The sequence below is a fragment of the Hyla sarda genome, unplaced genomic scaffold (genome assembly GCF_029499605.1).
Source record: "Hyla sarda isolate aHylSar1 unplaced genomic scaffold, aHylSar1.hap1 scaffold_175, whole genome shotgun sequence".
NCBI classification, from domain to species: Eukaryota; Metazoa; Chordata; class Amphibia; order Anura; family Hylidae; genus Hyla; species Hyla sarda.
In genome coordinates this window covers 392,826-406,993 of record NW_026608393.1, presented here as the reverse complement: position 1 = coordinate 406,993, position 14,168 = coordinate 392,826, and the positions used below count along the sequence as shown (strand labels likewise).

General features: G+C 43.5%; 4 non-coding genes across 4 annotated transcripts; all 4 read right to left on the bottom strand.

Annotated features, from left to right (window-relative positions):
• Positions 1-51: 51 nt before the first annotated feature.
• On the bottom strand, positions 52-242 carry LOC130313128 (U2 spliceosomal RNA). The gene has a single exon (XR_008861145.1). It is a non-coding gene; the product is annotated as a U2 spliceosomal RNA (small nuclear RNA).
• A 2,097-nt stretch (positions 243-2,339) lies between these two features.
• LOC130313097 (U2 spliceosomal RNA) lies at positions 2,340-2,530 on the bottom strand. Its single transcript, XR_008861117.1, has one exon. It is a non-coding gene; the product is annotated as a U2 spliceosomal RNA (small nuclear RNA).
• Positions 2,531-5,898: 3,368 nt separating this feature from the next.
• Positions 5,899-6,095, bottom strand: LOC130313158 (U2 spliceosomal RNA). The gene has a single exon (XR_008861168.1). It is a non-coding gene; the product is annotated as a U2 spliceosomal RNA (small nuclear RNA).
• A 7,041-nt stretch (positions 6,096-13,136) lies between these two features.
• LOC130313096 (U2 spliceosomal RNA) lies at positions 13,137-13,327 on the bottom strand. The gene has a single exon (XR_008861116.1). It is a non-coding gene; the product is annotated as a U2 spliceosomal RNA (small nuclear RNA).
• Between the last annotated feature and the right edge of the window lie 841 nt (positions 13,328-14,168).

Below are 14,168 nucleotides of genomic sequence, written 5' to 3'. Positions count from 1 at the left end.
AGCAAGCAGGTAGCAATGAAAGTAGGAATCTTTCTTTTTAACCCTGTAAGGGGGTGGTGCACTGTACCCGAAGATACTGCCATATCGGGTCAATGCATAGGGCGACGGAAGCAAGCTTCGAAATCGGCCCCCGTTCTCAAAAATCCATTTAATATATGGTCCCCAGATAGGGGACGTATCAGATATTAAACTGATAAGAACAGATACTACACTTGATCTTAGCCAAAAGGCCGAGAAGCAATAACCGTGAAAGGGGCGGGCCCAACAAGGTCCCCTTCATGGGCACTATCACTGCTTGCTGTCAGGGAGGCTGCCAGACAATTTTCCATGCACACTCTGGGCTGGGGGGCAGTCAACCACCAGTACACACAGCAGAACCTAAACCCATACCATTATTGCTAAGCAGCAAGACAGGGGCCCATTGCACTCCCACGGGGCCTTTTTAAATGCAATCCATAACCCGGATTTGCCAGGAACCCTTCTTACTCCTCCTACTTGCATGTGACACTGGGCTTAGGATCTGCATAGGAAACACACACACAAGCACACACCTACCTTTGTTGCCTGCAGATGCCTCCTTGGCTGTCCCCAAACGGTATCAAACCAACACCCACGGGAAGCTGTAAGCATAGAGGACATGCCTGCACCCCATTGGACTTACCTGTGTGGGTTAAATCCGGGTTATTTGACAACCTATGGCGGTGATGGTTCTGCTCAGGCAGAGCAGTGCTGATGCTCCTCATAAAGCTGTCGCTGCTGTGAAGGTTCTAGGTGACATCACAAATCCCTATGGTTACATACACAACAAAGCTGGGTTGTTGTTGTTTACACTCTGCAAGGCCTGTGGAAGTGAGTGACATCATAGCACTGTAGTTCTGAGGGTTCTAGATGGATGCAACAATCTCCTGTTGCTTCTATGAAGGCCATAATAGACGACATCACCAAACAGCTCCATAGTCACATACACAGCAAAGGAGAGATGTTGTTTACACCTAGTGATGTCAGTGGTATTGAGTGACATCACAGCACAGTGCTAAGGCTCCTGGGCCTGGACACAGCAGCGGCTGCAATATCTCAACGGAGAATACGTTTATATATATGTGTGTGTGTGCGCGTATATATATATATATATATATATATATATATATATATATATATATATATATATTTCTCCGCCGAAATCACTTTTAAACCCATTTCCACCTTTTTTTCCCTTCTCTTCCTCTTACTTTTTTTTCACGTTTTTTTACGTTTTTCTCCTTTTCGCCTCTTTTCTGGGCGTATTATTCTTCTTTTTCTTCTTTTTTTTCGTCTAATGCATACCCCATCAGTGCAGCAATGCTTATTCAATACCGCCAGCAGATGGAGACACTGGGGGATAATTTTCTAAGGATTTATACTGATTTTTCCTGTCTGAATTTGTCGCACAGAAAGTTGCAGGCCAAATATGTGTGACATTTCTGCGACTTTAGCTTCTAGAGCATTTTTACAACATTATACATAGGTGCTGAATACATAAAAAGCGACTGTTCAGCGACAGACAAGTCGCATCGGCTGAAAGTAGGCCAGAATGTCAGTCCATGTTGGAGCAGGTTTAGATACAGTCTAAAGTATAGATCTCAAAGTCTGTGCACAGAATTTAGCAAGGGCCTCGCACCTTCTGATGCATCAGGTAGGTGCACAATAGCATAGCCTAACCCTCTGTACTTTGGTCTATATTGATGCGGGACATAGACAGCCAGCTGATGACCAATCCATTAGTGCAATGGATGGCTGGAAGCATTTGTCTTTGCCTTTGCAATACCACAGAAGCAATGCATGGTCAATGTACAGCAATGACACACCTGTGTGAACAGCCAGGAGACCCCCCCCCCCCCCCCCCATGTTATGTTACATAGTTACATAGTTAGTACGGTCGAAAAAAGACATATGTCCATCAAGTTCAACCAGGGAATTAAGGGGTAGGGGTGTGGCGCGATATTGGGGAAGGGATGAGATTTTATATTTCTTCATAAGCATTAATCTTATTTTGTCAATTAGGAACATTCAGCACCCACCCGCTATCAAGGCAGCTGCCTATCATGTCATGCCCTACCTGCACAGGTGTGCTGGCTACTCAAATGATCCAATTAAGGAGGCCATTTAGTCAGCAGCAGCAGAAGTCCTGTGCCTGGACGCTCCAACAGCGGCCAGACACAAGCAGAAGCAGCAGAAGCAGCAGCAGCAGCACCACCTTTTGTTTTTTGGCTGCAGCAGCAAGGCCCACAGGGCTGGCTAGCTGGCTAGCCAGCAAGCAGGTAGCAATGAAAGTAGGAATCTTTCTTTTTAACCCTGTAAGGGGGTGGTGCACTGTACCCGAAGATACTGCCATATCGGGTCAATGCATAGGGCGACGGAAGCAAGCTTCGAAATCGGCCCCCGTTCTCAAAAATCCATTTAATATATGGTCCCCAGATAGGGGACGTATCAGATATTAAACTGATAAGAACAGATACTACACTTGATCTTAGCCAAAAGGCCGAGAAGCGATAACCGTGAAAGGGGCGGGCCCAACAAGGTCCCCTTCATGGGCACTATCACTGCTTGCTGTCAGGGAGGCTGCCAGACAATTTTCCATGCACACTCTGGGCTGGGGGGCAGTCAACCACCAGTACACACAGCAGAACCTAAACCCATACCATTATTGCTAAGCAGCAAGACAGGGGCCCATTGCACTCCCACGGGGCCTTTTTAAATGCAATCCATAACCCGGATTTGCCAGGAACCCTTCTTACTCCTCCTACTTGCATGTGACACTGGGCTTAGGATCTGCATAGGAAACACACACACAAGCACACACCTACCTTTGTTGCCTGCAGATGCCTCCTTGGCTGTCCCCAAACGGTATCAAACCAACACCCACGGGAAGCTGTAAGCATAGAGGACATGCCTGCACCCCATTGGACTTACCTGTGTGGGTTAAATCCGGGTTATTTGACAACCTATGGCGGTGATGGTTCTGCTCAGGCAGAGCAGTGCTGATGCTCCTCATAAAGCTGTCGCTGCTGTGAAGGTTCTAGGTGACATCACAAATCCCTATGGTTACATACACAACAAAGCTGGGTTGTTGTTGTTTACACTCTGCAAGGCCTGTGGAAGTGAGTGACATCATAGCACTGTAGTTCTGAGGGTTCTAGATGGATGCAACAATCTCCTGTTGCTTCTATGAAGGCCATAATAGACGACATCACCAAACAGCTCCATAGTCACATACACAGCAAAGGAGAGATGTTGTTTACACCTAGTGATGTCAGTGGTATTGAGTGACATCACAGCACAGTGCTAAGGCTCCTGGGCCTGGACACAGCAGCGGCTGCAATATCTCAACGGAGAATACGTTTATATATATGTGTGTGTGTGCGCGTATATATATATATATATATATATATATATATATATATATATATATTTCTCCGCCGAAATCACTTTTAAACCCATTTCCACCTTTTTTTCCCTTCTCTTCCTCTTACTTTTTTTTCACGTTTTTTTACGTTTTTCTCCTTTTCGCCTCTTTTCTGGGCGTATTATTCTTCTTTTTCTTCTTTTTTTTCGTCTAATGCATACCCCATCAGTGCAGCAATGCTTATTCAATACCGCCAGCAGATGGAGACACTGGGGGATAATTTTCTAAGGATTTATACTGATTTTTCCTGTCTGAATTTGTCGCACAGAAAGTTGCAGGCCAAATATGTGTGACATTTCTGCGACTTTAGCTTCTAGAGCATTTTTACAACATTATACATAGGTGCTGAATACATAAAAAGCGACTGTTCAGCGACAGACAAGTCGCATCGGCTGAAAGTAGGCCAGAATGTCAGTCCATGTTGGAGCAGGTTTAGATACAGTCTAAAGCATAGATCTCAAAGTCTGTGCACAGAATTTAGCAAGGGCCTCGCACCTTCTGATGCATCAGGTAGGTGCACAATAGCATAGCCTAACCCTCTGTACTTTGGTCTATATTGATGCGGGACATAGACAGCCAGCTGATGACCAATCCATTAGTGCAATGGATGGCTGGAAGCATTTGTCTTTGCCTTTGCAATACCACAGAAGCAATGCATGGTCAATGTACAGCAATGACACACCTGTGTGAACAGCCAGGAGACCCCCCCCCCCCCCCATGTTATGTTACATAGTTACATAGTTAGTACGGTCGAAAAAAGACATATGTCCATCAAGTTCAACCAGGGAATTAAGGGGTAGGGGTGTGGCGCGATATTGGGGAAGGGATGAGATTTTATATTTCTTCATAAGCATTAATCTTATTTTGTCAATTAGGAACATTCAGCACCCACCCGCTATCAAGGCAGCTGCCTATCATGTCATGCCCTACCTGCACAGGTGTGCTGGCTACTCAAATGATCCAATTAACCCCTTAAGGACACATGACGTACTGGAACGTCATGTGTCCACTCCCGATCTATAACGCGGGGCCACGGCGTGGCCCCGCGTCATAGCGGGTCGGGCCCGGCCTCTAACAACGGCCGGGACCCGTGGCTAATAGCGCGCGGCATTGATCGCTGTGCCGCGCGCTATTAACCCTTTAGACGCGGCGTTCAAAGTTGAACGCCGCGTCTAAAGTGAAACCGAAAGCATCCCGGCTAGCTCAGTGGGCTGTTCGGGATAGCCGCGGTGAAATCGCGGCATCCCGAACAGCTGACAGGACAGCGGGAGGGCCCCTTCCTGCCTCCTCGCTGTCCGATCGCCGAATGACTGCTCAGTGCCTGAGATCCAGGCATGAGCAGTCATCCGGCAGAATCGTTGATCACTGGTTTCTTATGAGAAACCAGTGATCAACATAGAAGATCAGTGTGTGCAGTGTTATAGGTCCCTATGGGACCTATAACACTGCAAAAAAAAAGTGAAAAAAAAAAGTGAATAAAGATCATTTAACTCCTCCCCTATTAAAAGTTTGAATCACCCCCCTTTTCCAATAAAAAAAAAAACACAGTGTAAATAAAAATAAAAATAAACATATGTGGTATCACCGCGTGCGGAAATGTCCGAATTATAAAAATATATCATTAATTAAACCGCTCGGTCAATGGCGTGCGCGCAAAAAAATTCCAAAGTCCAAAATAGTGCATTTTTGGTCACTTTTTATATCATTTAAAAATGAATAAAAAGTGATCAATAAGTCCTATCAATGCAAAAATGGTACCGTTAAAAACTTCAGATCACGGCGCAAAAAATGAGCCCTCATACCGCCCCATACACGGAAAAATAAAAAAGTTATAGGGGTCAGAAGATGACAATTTTAAACGTATTAATTTTCCTGCATGTAGTTATGATTTTTTCCAGAAGTCCGACAAAATCAAACCTATATAAGTAGGGTATCATTTTAATCGTATGGACCTACAGAATACATATCAGGTGTCATTTTTACCGAAAAATGTACTACGTAGAAACGGAAGCCCCCAAAAGTTACAAAACAGCGTGTTTTTTTTCAATTTTGTCGCACAATGATTTTTTTTCCCGCTTCACCATAGATTTTTAGGCAAAATGACTGACGTCATTACAAAGTAGAATTGGTGGCGCAAAAAATAAGCCATCATATGGATTTTTAGGTGTAAATTTGAAAGAGTTATGATTTTTTAAAGGCAAGGAGCAAAAAACGAAAATGCAAAAACGGAAAAACCTCCGGTCCTTAAGGGGTTAAGGAGGCCATTTAGTCAGCAGCAGCAGAAGTCCTGTGCCTGGACGCTCCAACAGCGGCCAGACACAAGCAGAAGCAGCAGAAGCAGCAGCACCACCTTTTGTTTTTTGGCTGCAGCAGCAAGGCCCACAGGGCTGGCTAGCTGGCTAGCCAGCAAGCAGGTAGCAATGAAAGTAGGAATCTTTCTTTTTAACCCTGTAAGGGGGTGGTGCACTGTACCCGAAGATACTGCCATATCGGGTCAATGCATAGGGCGACGGAAGCAAGCTTCGAAATCGGCCCCCGTTCTCAAAAATCCATTTAATATATGGTCCCCAGATAGGGGACGTATCAGATATTAAACTGATAAGAACAGATTTTTTTTTTTTTTTTTTTTTTTTTAAACCCTCAGATAAGGGATGAAAGTACTCAAAACAATACTTTCAAAACTGGCATTACAAACTTTCTGTAACACACAACCCTCTCATCATCGGGAACTTTATTTATAATCAAAAACAGACAAAATTACAAGTACATGAAAAACATCAAGATAAATCAACAGAATGAATCCATTTTTTCGTTTTCCAAATACCCTCCGCATCAATCCCACCCCTCCTAGCATCCCACAAATAACACAAATAAAGCTTTCCTAACACCATCCTCACACTATTATTTACACTTATTTCCTTTCTCAAAAACAAATAAACATTCCGAACATCCCATAAGACTTCTTTAATACACGACAACAATAACCACAACACTCTTTCATTCTGACCACCACTCACACATAATCCAAACATCATCATTTCATAATACAAAAATTCCACACCTGTTAATTCCTTGCACAAAGGCCCAAGTTTTCTCACAACCTCACGAGCATACTTACAATTCCAAAAAAGATGAATAACACTTTCAAAACCATTACAATTCTCCCTAGGACACACATCACATCTCACCAAACCCCTTGCTTTCTGAAACTCTCTCACTGGCAACACCCCATGCAAACTTTGCCATACAATCTCCTTTTGCTTATTAGACATACCATCCATCCTCACTTTCTTCCAAACTTTTTCCACATCCGCTCCTCTCACAGAATTAATATTACATACAACCTCTTTACTCTCAATCATTTTCATCAACAAACGTTTATTCTTCAAAACACTCACCTCTTCTTCTATCAACTCAAATTTCTCCAAAAACCTCACAACCCACTCATACCATTTAGGAACCTCAAAAGCAATAGGCCTATTCAAATCCCTCTCACACCACTTCAACCTGACAAAAAATCTACCAGCCAGAAATCTTGTCATACAGGACACCTTTCTATCACTCCCAATAATAGCTAAAATAAAAACTAAAATATTCACTCCAAAGTACACCTCCAAATTTGGAAAACTCATACCACCCTTCTTCCAATTTTTCACCACTATTTCTCTCCTCAACCTCTCAACTTTAGAACCCCAAAAAAAGACAAACAGAACCCTGTTCAAGCTCCTCAAACCCATATAATGGGGAGGAAAAATCATAGCAACATACAGAAAAATTGGTAACACAACACTTTTAATAACTACAATCTTCCCAATGAAGGAAAGACTTCTCAAACTCCAATAATTTAGACGCAACTCCACCTTCTTTTTCGCCTCCTCCCAACTCTCTTTCCCATCCAAATCGTCACTAAACTTAATCCCCAACACTTTAATAGACCCCTCCACAACATTCACCCCAACATCTCTACTTAATCTACTCTCACCAAAACACTTACATTCACTCTTTAACCAATTAACCTTAAAAGCAGATGCACCACAAAAAATAGACACTAAAAGTTTCACCCTCCTCACAGCGGACTCAGAATCACACAGGACACATACATCATCCATATAAGCATTAACTTTAAACTCCCTTCCATCACTACCAGGAATGCGTACACCTCTCACTATCTTATCCCTCCTAATCATACATACCAGAGGCTCAATAGCACATATAAATGCCACTGGTGATAAAGGACACCCCTGCCTAACCCCTGAGAACACATTCACTCTTCTCCCCACACATCCATTAACAAGCATCCTACTATATATTTTGTCATACAAACTCCTAACTCTCCACACAAAGTCACTCGGAAAACCCATACGCAACAACACCCTGAACAAGAAACTATGAGACAGCCTATCATACGCTTTTTCAAAATCTAATGACAACAAACACACATCTTGCTTCCTACTCTTACAATCCCACAAACAATCTCTCAACAAACACAAACTCTCCTGTATACGACGTCCAGGCACAGCACAAAACTGATCATCACCCACCACGCTTTCAACAACATCTCTCATCCGATTGGCAATAATTTTCGCATAGATCTTATAATCACAATTAAGTAATGTAATTGGACGCCAATTCTTTAAACTTTTTAAATCCCCTTTTTTCGGAATCAGCACAACCACACCCCCACGCATACTCTCCGCAACCTCCATATTCTCCCACATAAACTGACACACTTCAACTACATCCTTCCCCACCACATTCCATAACAACCGATAAAATTCCACAGGCAAACCATCCTCACCTGGAGTCTTATTTGCTGACATTTTCTGCACTACATCCCAAACTTCCTCACTTGATATACCACGCATAACAAAAGCCTGCTCAGCCTCTCCAAGTTTCCTTTCCAACACACTCAATACCTCATTCTCCAAATTCTCATCCCTCCACTTCTCTCCATACAATTCTTCATAAAAAACTGCAACTTCCTCACTCACACCATCACCAGACACAACACTACCATCCTCTTTCACAATCACATCAATAACCGGCTTTTTTGAAAAAACTTTTTTGAAAAAATAACGTGAACATTTTTCATCATGTTCCCTCTTATCTAATTTAGCTCTATACATAATACTCCTCCCTTTCTCCAACACAAACTCATTAATGTCCCTTTTAACACTCACAATTTCATTCTGAACATCCACACCACAGTCTCTCAATCTATACAAAAAGGATAGACGGGCATTTAACTTAACATATTGTTCCCTCTTAATAGCAGCAATTTTATAACCAAAAGACCTAAAAAAGGATTTTGTTTTCTTTTTAACCCATTCCCACCACAAAATAATGTTATCAAACTCACTTTTCCTTTCACGCCATTTTTTATATATGCATTCATACTGGTCTCTCACATCCACACTATCTAAATGTTTAATATTCATCTTCCACAAACCTCTCCCATACACAGCATTCTGACCCACATCAATCTCACACAGCAAAGACTCATGGTCCGAATAACAAACAGACCTCTGTCTGTAACTTAATGCATTAACATTCTCAGACAAAAAACAATAATCTAACTTAGAGTGAACATTCCCCCTATCTGCATGATAAGTGCATAAATTAGGACTAACTTTGCATAAATCCTGAATATCTTTAAACCTAAAATCTGAAACTAACTCAAATAATTTTCTTCCTGATATATCAAATGCTTTCTTACATAAGTCCACATTCATATCTCCAACTAAAATAATAGGTATTTTACCTTGAACATAAAATTTTAATTTCTCAAACAAATTTTTTCTTTCATTTTTGCATGCAGAAGCATACACATTTATAACACGAAACATAATACCTTTATAACATAAATTAACAGAAATACACCTACCAGGCTCAATAACTAAATAACTTTCAACAGAAATTTCAGGTGATTTAATTAAAACACCCACACCATCATTCTTATTCACTGAACTCCCAGACCACACACACCGACTATACACCCATTCATCCTGACTTACTGCGAACTCAATACCACATTCCTGCAAACAGAAAATTGAAGCATTCTCTTGTGCTAAAAAACTTAAAATAGCAGCTCTCCTAGCCTTATTTTTAAATACTCTCACATTTTGAGAACAAATAATAATGCTCATAACTATATACAAACACAAAGCAGGTATAACATAACCATTAGAAAATAGGTGATTCACTACCTGATATCATTTGCATATCAAGTCCCGGCAAACCTATTGAGAACACATAGTAAAACACAAAGCAGGTATAACAAAGTCATTAGAAAACAGGTGCTTCACCACCTGATAACATTTCATATCAAGTCCCGGCATATCTATTCACCACTTTCAGCAGTCTCCATAATGTCCGTTTCCAGCACTTCAAATGTGTTCCTGGTTTCTGGCGCCAAATTCGTACTCTCCTCACCACGTCTTTTTTTGGCGGACTTCCCACCATGCACCAGCTTGAAGCCATCATTATTTTCATCCTGGACATTATGTTTCCCACCACCCTCCCTGTTACACAAACTAGTCTCTCCAGAGGACTGAAACTCCTCTATGTTAGCAGGATCAGAGGGATGAACAGATTCAGCTGTGTGAACAGGGCTCTGCACTCCCTCAATCACCTCCTCCAGCTTCCTAAAGGCATCAGCCACCGCAACTTGTACATCCACAGGTTTCTGAGGAATAACTTTCAGTTTTTGAGGGGCCAACTTCCTCACAATTTCCTCCCCTCTTGCAGCACTTGCATAGCTTGGTCTTTTTGTACCAGGACAGTCTTTATAAACATGCCCTTCCTCACGGCACAGGTCACATTTTTTTGTGTTGGGGCAACTCCCCGCATGGTGACCAGTACCATTACAGTTCCGGCACACCTGTCCCTTAAGGCAGCTCTCTTTCACGTGGCCAAAAGAAAAACAATTGCGGCAATAATAAGGCTGTCCAGCATAGGATAAATATCCCCTATGTCCAGCAACTGAAAAACTAGCTGGGGGATGTTTAAAGCCACCAACACAACTGGGATCCACTTTCAGTTTCACAACAAATTTATATTTGCAATTAAAGATTCCCAGTACATTGGTCTGTTTTTCACCTCCACGCACAGAGTCACAATATTGGCGCAGAAAACTTTCAATTATAGCCACATCCGTGAAAGGGTTATAAACATGCACAAGGACAGTTTTTTCTTGAAACCCAAACAAAGGAGTAATCTTCACTCCCTCCATCATGGGGTCCTTGCTGAAATTTCTCAAACGTTCATAAACATCAAGGCACCTACCTTCCTGCTCAAAGGTGACCTCATAAGAACCCTTGCGAGGAGCCTCATTAACGCTGAATATTTCTGACTTGTCCACTCCAAGCTTCAGCATGATGATGTCCCGAACCAGGTAAACAACATTGTTCTTCACAGCACTTCCGGGATCCACCTCCAAACGAATGGTATTCTTCAGACCAGCCATCTCTCCAGGCAGAACTGTCGGCACGAAACCACAGAAAGAGAATCCCTTCCAGCAAACTGGGTAAACCCAGAGATCGCACCCTCAGGCGAGACCAAGGCAACTGCACTTGATCTTAGCCAAAAGGCCGAGAAGCGATAACCGTGAAAGGGGCGGGCCCAACAAGGTCCCCTTCATGGGCACTATCACTGCTTGCTGTCAGGGAGGCTGCCAGACAATTTTCCATGCACACTCTGGGCTGGGGGGCAGTCAACCACCAGTACACACAGCAGAACCTAAACCCATACCATTATTGCTAAGCAGCAAGACAGGGGCCCATTGCACTCCCACGGGGCCTTTTTAAATGCAATCCATAACCCGGATTTGCCAGGAACCCTTCTTACTCCTCCTACTTGCATGTGACACTGGGCTTAGGATCTGCATAGGAAACACACACACAAGCACACACCTACCTTTGTTGCCTGCAGATGCCTCCTTGGCTGTCCCCAAACGGTATCAAACCAACACCCACGGGAAGCTGTAAGCATAGAGGACATGCCTGCACCCCATTGGACTTACCTGTGTGGGTTAAATCCGGGTTATTTGACAACCTATGGCGGTGATGGTTCTGCTCAGGCAGAGCAGTGCTGATGCTCCTCATAAAGCTGTCGCTGCTGTGAAGGTTCTAGGTGACATCACAAATCCCTATGGTTACATACACAACAAAGCTGGGTTGTTGTTGTTTACACTCTGCAAGGCCTGTGGAAGTGAGTGACATCATAGCACTGTAGTTCTGAGGGTTCTAGATGGATGCAACAATCTCCTGTTGCTTCTATGAAGGCCATAATAGACGACATCACCAAACAGCTCCATAGTCACATACACAGCAAAGGAGAGATGTTGTTTACACCTAGTGATGTCAGTGGTATTGAGTGACATCACAGCACAGTGCTAAGGCTCCTGGGCCTGGACACAGCAGCGGCTGCAATATCTCAACGGAGAATACGTTTATATATATGTGTGTGTGTGCGCGTATATATATATATATATATATATATATATATATATATATATATTTCTCCGCCGAAATCACTTTTAAACCCATTTCCACCTTTTTTTCCCTTCTCTTCCTCTTACTTTTTTTTCACGTTTTTTTACGTTTTTCTCCTTTTCGCCTCTTTTCTGGGCGTATTATTCTTCTTTTTCTTCTTTTTTTTCGTCTAATGCATACCCCATCAGTGCAGCAATGCTTATTCAATACCGCCAGCAGATGGAGACACTGGGGGATAATTTTCTAAGGATTTATACTGATTTTTCCTGTCTGAATTTGTCGCACAGAAAGTTGCAGGCCAAATATGTGTGACATTTCTGCGACTTTAGCTTCTAGAGCATTTTTACAACATTATACATAGGTGCTGAATACATAAAAAGCGACTGTTCAGCGACAGACAAGTCGCATCGGCTGAAAGTAGGCCAGAATGTCAGTCCATGTTGGAGCAGGTTTAGATACAGTCTAAAGTATAGATCTCAAAGTCTGTGCACAGAATTTAGCAAGGGCCTCGCACCTTCTGATGCATCAGGTAGGTGCACTATAGCATAGCCTAACCCTCTGTACTTTGGTCTATATTGATGCGGGACATAGACAGCCAGCTGATGACCAATCCATTAGTGCAATGGATGGCTGGAAGCATTTGTCTTTGCCTTTGCAATACCACAGAAGCAATGCATGGTCAATGTACAGCAATGACACACCTGTGTGAACAGCCAGGAGACCCCCCCCCCCCCCCCCCATGTTATGTTACATAGTTACATAGTTAGTACGGTCGAAAAAAGACATATGTCCATCAAGTTCAACCAGGGAATTAAGGGGTAGGGGTGTGGCGCGATATTGGGGAAGGGATGAGATTTTATATTTCTTCATAAGCATTAATCTTATTTTGTCAATTAGGAACATTCAGCACCCACCCGCTATCAAGGCAGCTGCCTATCATGTCATGCCCTACCTGCACAGGTGTGCTGGCTACTCAAATGATCCAATTAAGGAGGCCATTTAGTCAGCAGCAGCAGAAGTCCTGTGCCTGGACGCTCCAACAGGGGCCAGACACAAGCAGAAGCAGAAGCAGCAGAAGCAGCAGCAGCACCACCTTTTGTTTTTTGGCTGCAGCAGCAGCAAGGCCCACAGGGCTGGCTAGCTGGCTAGCCAGCAAGCAGGTAGCAATGAAAGTAGGAATCTTTCTTTTTAACCCTGTAAGGGGGTGGTGCACTGTACCCGAAGATACTGCCATATCGGGTCAATGCATAGGGCGACGGAAGCAAGCTTCGAAATCGGCCCCCGTTCTCAAAAATCCATTTAATATATGGTCCCCAGATAGGGGACGTATCAGATATTAAACTGATAAGAACAGATACTACACTTGATCTTAGCCAAAAGGCCGAGAAGCGATAACCGTGAAAGGGGCGGGCCCAACAAGGTCCCCTTCATGGGCACTATCACTGCTTGCTGTCAGGGAGGCTGCCAGACAATTTTCCATGCACACTCTGGGCTGGGGGGCAGTCAACCACCAGTACACACAGCAGAACCTAAACCCATACCATTATTGCTAAGCAGCAAGACAGGGGCCCATTGCACTCCCACGGGGCCTTTTTAAATGCAATCCATAACCCGGATTTGCCAGGAACCCTTCTTACTCCTCCTACTTGCATGTGACACTGGGCTTAGGATCTGCATAGGAAACACACACACAAGCACACACCTACCTTTGTTGCCTGCAGATGCCTCCTTGGCTGTCCCCAAACGGTATCAAACCAACACCCACGGGAAGCTGTAAGCATAGAGGACATGCCTGCACCCCATTGGACTTACCTGTGTGGGTTAAATCCGGGTTATTTGACAACCTATGGCGGTGATGGTTCTGCTCAGGCAGAGCAGTGCTGATGCTCCTCATAAAGCTGTCGCTGCTGTGAAGGTTCTAGGTGACATCACAAATCCCTTTGGTTACATACACAACAAAGCTGGGTTGTTGTTGTTTACACTCTGCAAGGCCTGTGGAAGTGAGTGACATCATAGCACTGTAGTTCTGAGGGTTCAAGATGGATGCAACAATCTCCTGTTGCTTCTATGAAGGCCGTAATAGACGACATCACCAAACAGCTCCATAGTCACATACACAGCAAAGGAGAGATGTTGTTTACACCTAGTGATGTCAGTGGTATTGAGTGACATCACAGCACAGTGCTAAGGCTCCTGGGCCTGGACACAGCAGCGGCTGCAATATCTCAACGGAG